General features: G+C 44.2%; 1 protein-coding gene across 1 annotated transcript in view; it reads right to left on the reverse strand.

Moving 5' to 3' along the window:
- LOC142883903 (solute carrier family 45 member 3) overlaps positions 1-7,453 on the reverse strand; it is a 35,218-nt gene extending 27,765 nt beyond the window's left edge. Inside the window, exon 1 of the mRNA XM_076019224.1 lies at positions 7,340-7,453. The gene's annotated coding sequence lies outside the window, so the exon portion shown is untranslated. The remainder of the gene's footprint in view (positions 1-7,339) is intronic.
- Between the last annotated feature and the right edge of the window lie 1,300 nt (positions 7,454-8,753).

An 8,753-nucleotide genomic window follows, 5' to 3' on the forward strand; every position in this document is an offset into this window, starting at 1 on the left:
CTGACCACAGTTTATCGCTTGGCAGCTCAGCTCACGTTACAGAAGTCACTCTTGCTTCACATCCAACCCCCTTTTTTACCCTTGAAGCAGATGGAAACGCTAAATGCTAAAGTTTAGCCTTTATATTTATTTAGTTACCACTTTCAGCAACTCTCTCTCTGCTTTACCTATTCTGCTAAGCAGCATTTTTTAACTAACTGTTTAACTAAAACATGGACCAAAAGTAGATTGTCGTTTCCTTCTCATTAGAAAGTGTGTGGGCAAGTGGGCTTCCACCAGTGCCTACTAGGGATGCAAATGATCGATTAATTAATTAATCGTTAGTTGATTGACCTTATCGATTGATTAAAGATTAATTGATAAACAGCTATTTGCTTTCCTGAAAACCTAAATTTCACAATGAAAAATGTGTAAGGAACACATTATTTAACCCTTAGATAATGTTGAGGGGTCCAATGTGGCCCATTTTTACATTAGAGATCAGTAAAAACACCCTAAACATTTATCCTCTGACTTTAAGTTGATACTGTAATTAATTTAATTTCACTTTTCTTTTAAAAAAAAAAAAACGGTTAAAAGTAACTTGTTCTAGGTATATTACAACCATCCCAGTACATACAGGTGACAACAATTAATCGATTATGGATTAACTGTTAACTTTCAACTCTGAACCTCGTTCAGGGGTCATCACATTCGGAAATGATGTTGCTCCGGTTGGGTGCCCACAACTTGGGATCTAATTCACACACACTGTAGCCAAGTGTGTGTGGGACACGGGCACCTTTTCAGAAACAAGTGGTCCACGGTGGGTCCCCACCGGGGCCGATCCCGCAAGCCCGGCGCACTAAACATTTTGACAAAACGCGGCTGAACGGACTGAAGCAGGCATCAAAGCTCCCCCGCTCGCTCGCACACCCACCCATATTGACGTGAATTATAAGCTTGATCCTTTCACAAGGCGCGGAGCATCTCACATATCAAAGGGCTCCCTCAAACGCTCAATAGCATCCCTTTCAGCTTACTACATAAAAGAACGCTCTGGTGTCTCATAATGTGACATTTTGCCCATTCACAAGCCCCTCACCGCCCCCCCCACCCCGACTTCAAAGAGGGCTAAATCAAATTGGAAACCTTTTGCCGTCCCCTCCCGCCTGGTTCTCTTGGTAAATTTGGTGAGAAATGATCAGGCAGGCGGCGGGGTTGGCCATAATTTGGCACACTCGTCGACCTGGGGCTCTAAAGATCTGCCTCTCTCCATACTCGGTTTGCATGGGCAAACTATGGCTTAAGCTTTTTTAATCTGGCCCACCGAACTTGAAGAAATTATATCACTGGTCAGTAAGTCATAAGGTAGCTGTACTCCATCCATTCTTCCAGTGTTATAAGAGTCATTTCAATAAAGAGCCAACTACTGTGGGGCTTCAAAGACACATATTTTGTAGTAACGCTTGTAACGTTGTGCGAACACGCACGGCTGACATCTGGTTGTGCTCTTATCGCCATGGGAAAATGTAACGGGACAATCCCGGGTGATCCCCGCTCCGGGGCCTGTACTTGACTCATGTGAACTCCGAATGGTGGTTATTGCAGCCACGTCGAGGTCCGAGCGCAGCGCTTCTCAATTTGCGGAGGATTACGGGCGAGCAAAGGACTCGTTTTGCCCGTCTGTCCCCCACCTTTCCGTGAGAGCTCGACCGGAGGCTGTTTTGCCTCCAATGCCACGCAATTTTCGTCCGCACTGGAACCACGTCGGCAGAAACAAGTGAGCAAATTCAATTAAAATGCGAGAGCGGAACACCGCAAGCCGGCTGTCGTGACTTTCACAGCTTCCTTGGGAGGGGAGAGGCGAGTGAGCCACGTTGTTTTGGAGTTCTTCGCCTCTTTTCAAAGTTACACAGCAATTGATGAATAAATACATAAAGGTATAATGCGTTTATTTTCTGGATTTTAGAAGTTTCCACTTCTAAAAACCAGAAACAAGCCCATTTTTTTGTCAGCCTTATAGAAAGTAGTATTTTTAACTTTGACTCACAATTGGACTCACTATTGTCAACCGTCACAAGCAAAAACTTTCAAGGCCGCTTCAAATGGACTGAAAAAGAAGAAAAACCAGGGCATATTTCCATTGCAAAAAAACTCGACTTTGCTTTCCAGAGAAAAAAAACACACCAAAACTTGGCAGAACACTGTCGAGAGCTACAAGAGAGACTTTTTCACAAGGATTATTTATGTTTTGACATTAATATGAGACAGGCACAGTGGGGCGAGTACCTTATTGAGGGTTCACTCACAAGACGTAAAAGCACACATGCACATTCGGGCGAAAAAAAGGAAAACACGCTTTGTCAGCAGTGTGTGTGGTGGTGAAGAGCTCTAAACAAATATTAGATTAAACGCCACATGACAAGTTCAGCGACGGTTGTGATGCCGACTTGTCCGCGAGGACAATAAAAACAGTATCCCTCCATCACTCAGGGTAAAGCAGCAGTCACCGATTCCAGGGGAACCCGGCGAAAGCTGCTCACGTGCTCCTATAATTTACTAAGTGATGCCGCTTTTAGAAACAGAAAGCGGCTGGCATACTTTGCACATTGTGTCGCAAAGCGCTCAAGTCTGAATGACTAAAATACAGGGCTGCAAATTAGGATTAAAGAGAGAAGCCGCTGGCACAGGCGAGCAACTGGAGAACTGAGGCGGTGCCAAAACGCACCCACGCGCAGCCACAGCGATGCCAGACAGACTGAGGGGAGGACGGGGAGCAGTCACGTCTTTACTCGGACCAGACGTCCAAAGAACCCAGACAGTGGAGTGGAGAGATGCTCAATTTAATAACAGTTAGAGCATTCTTTTTAAATTCAGCCTCAATCACCTGAAGGGCCTTAAAGCCCTGGGAGATGTCAGGCAGAAAAGGAACTAAATGATGACGTTTGGTCTCCATGAAACCATTTGGAAAACATTTTTTCCCCCTTGTCATTCGTTTTCATTGTCAAGAAGGGATGTTAACAATTAATAGACTATTGATTAATTGTCGATTAAGAAGTTACTAAATTAAATTAAATTAGTCGCACTTAATTGAACATCTTTTACACGGGTAGTTTGTTTTTTTATTAAGTTGAAATGTGGGTTTTACTGTTGTAATGTAAAAATGGGTCACATTGGACCCTCAACATTATTTAAGGGTTAAAAAATGAGTTCCTTACACATTTTTCATTGTAAAATTTAGGTTCTCAGGAAAAATCGCTGTGTATCAATTAATCGTTAATCGATAGATGAGGTCAATCAACTAACGATTAATGAATGAATCGATTTACATCGCTATCAAAAAGGCAACTTGCTTGTAGCAGCCACAACAACAACTTAAAGAACAAAGTCTTAAACGCTGAAGCTAAAAGATAATGATGTCACAGAGGTGACATTCCTTGGCGCTGGAGTAGCTGGCATCTTTTCTTTAGGCACTGGCCCATTAGAGGCCTGCAAGCAGTCTTTCTGCCCAGCCCAGCTGGCTGCAGCCACTATTACAGGGAAACTTGGTGGACTTTGACCTTGCAGCCTGCGGTGTGCTGGGAAAGCGGTTGCACTCCTCTGCTTCCTGTCACCGAGATGCCGAGCAGGTCCCTTAATATTCAGCCCTTCCACCCACTAACCAGTGAGTTATGGAGACCTTAATGGTGTTGCTTTTCAGCGATTGTTAGGTTTCTTTCCCAGCCCGGGAGCAGGTGTGTTGGTTTTGATTGGTTGTTTTTCCTTTAAACGACAAAAACAACCCCCCACTTCCATCCACCACCACCACCACCACCAGCAGCAGCGATAAATTTCTTTAACCAATAACACTTCTTTCCTCCCCTCCTGTTTCAACAAATGAGCTCACTGTTTTCACAACGATTAGCGCATATGGGACACATTCGCGTCGGCAGTAAATGCGGAGGGCCCAGATGATTCCTGTGTCTGCCCGGAGATAACGAAACACACCGTGCAGATCCGACAAATGAATTTGGAGTTCACACGGAGACTGAGAGGCAGTCAGCACGGACCTTGTCAATAGGAAACAGCTCGGCCCACAGCTCAGCTTACATTAAACCTTCAGGCAATCTGTGCGACACAAGGGCAGAAAAAAGGTTTTATTCGATTTGCCGGCAAAGCAGAATTAAAGGAAGCTTAAATCAGCCTGAAAGAAAACGTAAACAAAATAGTAGTGAGCAGTGGAGGGACGCAGGTCTGGCATGGGAACCGGAACGCAGCAGGTTCTCACTGGGAGTTTTCTGCACCGTTCCGGAGTGAGAGACAACCATTGTGCGGATTGCATACCTGCGATTGTTCATGGCTACGCGATACCGGAGCGACGGCGGCACATAATGCTTTGAAGACGACACACAGCTTAAGAAAATGAGCTCCCTCACAAACCCTCCGAAAACCTTTTCAGGCAAGAAAAAAATATATAGAAGCTCTCTGGGCCCTCCCCATTAGAAAGAGCTGGCTAAGAAAAAACAAAAAAGTACAACATCTGCAACCTAATCCAATAAATCTCTTTAAAAAAACATATGCAGTAGCTAAGCGTTATTTATCTTTATTTTAGAATCCAAGTACACAAGGAGAATACACGGGAGAACGCTCTCAGCTCAAGATAAAGAGCTTATGACTGATTAAAACGGCAAAGCCCTCGGTTTGCCTAAGTGGCTCGGTGTCCTCGGCTGCAGGTGGTTATCTTGGGCTCGGCTCGGGGTTATATTAGACCGTCGGGGAGCAGTCAGAGAACAGCCAGCTGGCCTAGCCGCAGCGCCCTGGACGAAGTCGCCTTTCCATCACACTCGCAAGAGTGTGGCACAAACCTCTGGTGGGGCAGTCGTACAGAGAGCAAAGACGGCTGAGAACGCCCCTGTGCAACTACCATCCCTCCCCAGTATGAACACTGGGACCACGTGGCATCACTAATTCTACTTGAGGACAAAGGATGTTAACAACTAATTGACTATCAATTAATTGTCGATTACGAATTTAATCAATTAAACTAAATTAGTCGCAGTATATTGAACATTTTTGCACAGCTGGATAATATCATTATAAAGATACTGTGATGGTCATAATATACCTAGAACAAGCTACTTTTAAACAAATTTTTTTTTTTAAAAGTTGAAATGTGACCCGTTAGAAGTCAACGTAAAGTCAGAGGTAAAATGTTTAGGGTGTTGTTCTCTAATGTAAAAATGGGTCACATTGGAACCTCAACATTATTTAAGGGTTAAATAATGTGTTCCTTACACATTTTTCATTGTGAAATTTAGGTTCTCATGAAAAAAAATTGCCACTTATCAATTAATCGTTGACCGATAACGTCAATCAACTAACAACTAATGAGTTAATCGATACTTTGCATCCCTATTCAGGACGATGTTAAAGCCTCACCAAGAACTTGGACGGATGATCTGAATGCGTCCTTTCCTTTGTTTGTTTTTTTTGAAAGATGAAAAAAGTTTCAGGGTTTTCGCAAAGTAAACACCCTCACGACAAGCAGAGGGGGGCACAGCAAAGCTGCCGAGGGGGCCACCAGGGCGAGAGAGAAGAGTCCATTTTCCAGGCCCAGAATGAATAACACACTTGAGTGATCCACGGTGAGGGGAGAGAAGTCTTTGTGCCATGGCAAAGTCACAGCAGTGGTGACAGGAAAAGGGCTGCAGTCATGGGCTCAAGCAATTTAACCTCTCGGTTTTTGTCCTTCTTTGACGTACGGTGCATTGAGAATTTCAAAGGTAACAGTACAATCGCAGAAGCAAAAGGAAGAACCAACGTGCACGTCAAAAACTCTCACCCTCAGCTTTACCTTTATAAAATATCTTTGTTCCCGACGTCCAATTAGCAAGACAAATAAGAAAGACAAACTCACAATGTTTTTACCTTTTCAGTAAGTCAACTTATCTCAGTAAGTCACTTATTAGACAACACATGCTGATCGCAGACATACCACACTTCATTCACTGTCATCTGTGCGAGCCATGTGGATCAATGGGAACTTGTTTGTTTCAACGGAAGAAACAGATTGTGTGACCAAGTACTGTTATATGATCAGAGAGAGAGAGAGAGAGAGAGAGAGAGAGAGAGAGAGAGAGAGAGAGAGAGAGAGATACTACAATTTGCTGGTGCCTCCACTACAGTTTATGTCTGCAGAACACATTGCAGGTGATCACTGCCAGGGAACATCACAGCTACAGGCTCGGCGGTAGTCACTTTGCAACAAAGGGAGCTAAAGTTTTCCAAGACGTCTTGGAAAGTGTTCAGGAGCAGCCAATGACTCAGTGCACATTTTCAACAGCTACTGATGGAGCGCTGCTCAATAAGCTCCATCTGTTTGCCTCCCAAGTCGTGGAGTCCTAGTCGACGAGCTTCTGATGAAGCCCTGCTAAATTTAGCTCGACAAAAAAAAAAAAAAAAAAAAAAAATATCGAGTCAAGTGTGAAAACGAACGGAGGAGTTTTCCCAAGAATTTCCTAAGTATCAGCGCGTTCGAATTTTTTTTTTTAAGGGGAAAAAACAACAACAATGAAAGCACACTTAACAAGCAAAACGACACGATTCCCTGGCAACTTTACAAACACGAGTGTCCTCGAACGCCTCTTCGCCCCCTCCCCTACATTAAATCTGTGCCAGAAGCAGCGGGGCGCTCGGCAAGGCGGACACAGCCGAGTGTTCACGGCGCGTCGGACGAAGCGTTTCGTGTCCGCGGCGGGAGGAGTTCCAACCAACGGTACGGGAGCACGGTCAAGTCATTGCCACCATGGCACTTGGCAGCCCCGACAGTTCTGCAGACAACCCTTGCAGCGGACGACGCAAAGTGGGGAGAGAGGATTTTAAGAAATAAAATAAAATTTAAAAAAAAAACTTCCTGAACGCACCACGCTACCCCAGCCTGCTGCTGCTGCTGCTGCTGCCGACCGGGACCCCGAGTAACTACACACCGTCAGCCGCAGACCAAACTCAATTACACGCTTCCATTTCGAGCACGGTTAAACGTTTTCTGGCTCCCCGGGGGAAGACGGTTGAAAGGCGGCGACAAACACAGGCGTTCGGGATACATTTCCCCCCCCCCACTTTTTTTTTTTTTTTTTTTTTTTTTTTTTTTAGGGGTTGGGGGGCCACTCGCTGTCTGCGAGATTTTGTTTTTTTCGACGGGGACCTCGGTGGATGTGGAGCAGCGATTCACAAACCGACGATTAACAAGTTTTAAGCCACACTCTTATCCACACACGTTCGCGTTCAACTCGAGTGTTCCAACCGAACCCAAGCAGGCAATAACTGTGACACGCGTAGGGCAAATGTGTTATTCTATTGAGGTGGTCTCAAAGTTTACCTTTAGTTGAGTTGCAGCTCCGGGAAATCCATGCAGCAACTTGCTCGCTCCCTGCGCAGATGCACTGCTGTTGCCCAACTCGAGAGGTGCCGACTAGGACCGATGCGCGAGAGCTAGCCGTGAAGCTAGCGGGTTATATAGCCTCAACTTCCGGTGTGTACTTTCGAAATAAAAATTATCCACTGCACGTTCATCGACTGTTTCGCGGGGTGGGGTGGGGGTAGGGTGTCGGGGGGATAAGTAATAATATTTCCTTTCAGAAATATACGTTAAATTTGAAATTTAAAAAGATTATTTATTTTCACTATTATTTGAAAGATGTGTGTGGTTGTTTTGCAAAGCATTGCAGCTTCCGGTACCGTTTTTTCTGTCTAAAAATGTCGGTCGTTTTTCTTTTTATAAAATTACCTTGTGCCGTAGTCTTACCATTTATCACTTCGTTTACACTTCAGCTCTTCACGTTCAAATCGACTTTGAGTTTCGATGTTTCCGTTGTGACTTTAATTGGTAAACATTGTCATGTGACTGTTAATACCAAACCAATTTGTTATTTGGTACACCCAAAGTAGTTATTCAGATGATTCATTACATCACATTCTGGATCGAACTTGTTTATAACCTAAAGCACTTTTATGCTGTGAAATGTTTTTCTTGTCATCATTTCTAAGCCAAATCTTACAGACAATGTGCCTCAATTATTTTACATTATCCTCTGATAATTGTGTGCAACCACATTTCTACTGAACAAGTACTGGCACGCTATTTCTGTGGTGTTAATTCACTGGAAACATAACCTGAGATGGGAAATCAGATATTACTCGGTTATTCTGCTTCGCAGGCATAAAACCAGACTGACAAGACTTTCCCCAGTGGAGGATCGAGTTCCCTCTTCTTCCACAAGTGATAAGCCATGGCATATATGGTCAACTGATTCGAAATACACGTGAAAGGCAGTTTTGGTTTGATTTACTGAAGTTTAAGAATTTTGCACACCTTAGCGGAACCCTTTTTGTCCGTGTTCGAGTGTTTGCACTGGCCGCTGCACGGTTGTAGGGGGTGCCATTTTGGTACCTCTAGTACACATTTGCTGACTTGTACACCAGTGATGACCTTTTCAAGTTTTGCAGCATTAGACATTAACATTCAAGAAGTAGCAATCAGACAAATGTGTTCACTGTGATCATAAAGGGACATGGTCATCAACACTACTCAAGATATTGTGACTAAACAAACAAAACCTCCCCCACATCATTGCACCATCAGCAGCATCTTGAACAACAGATTCACAGATGGATTGATGCATTGTGTGCTGTGGTTTATGCCAGTTTGCGACTCCACCAGTCTCAGCAGAACTCATGATTCATCAGTCCGGGCAATAGTTGTCTGTTTCCTGTTCTGAGCTGACAGAAGTGAA

This window comes from Nelusetta ayraudi, unplaced genomic scaffold (genome assembly GCF_046127955.1).
Source record: "Nelusetta ayraudi isolate G7.1 ecotype Tasmania unplaced genomic scaffold, CSIRO-AGI_Nayr_v1 ptg000009l, whole genome shotgun sequence".
In the NCBI taxonomy this organism is placed as follows: Eukaryota; Metazoa; Chordata; class Actinopteri; order Tetraodontiformes; family Monacanthidae; genus Nelusetta; species Nelusetta ayraudi.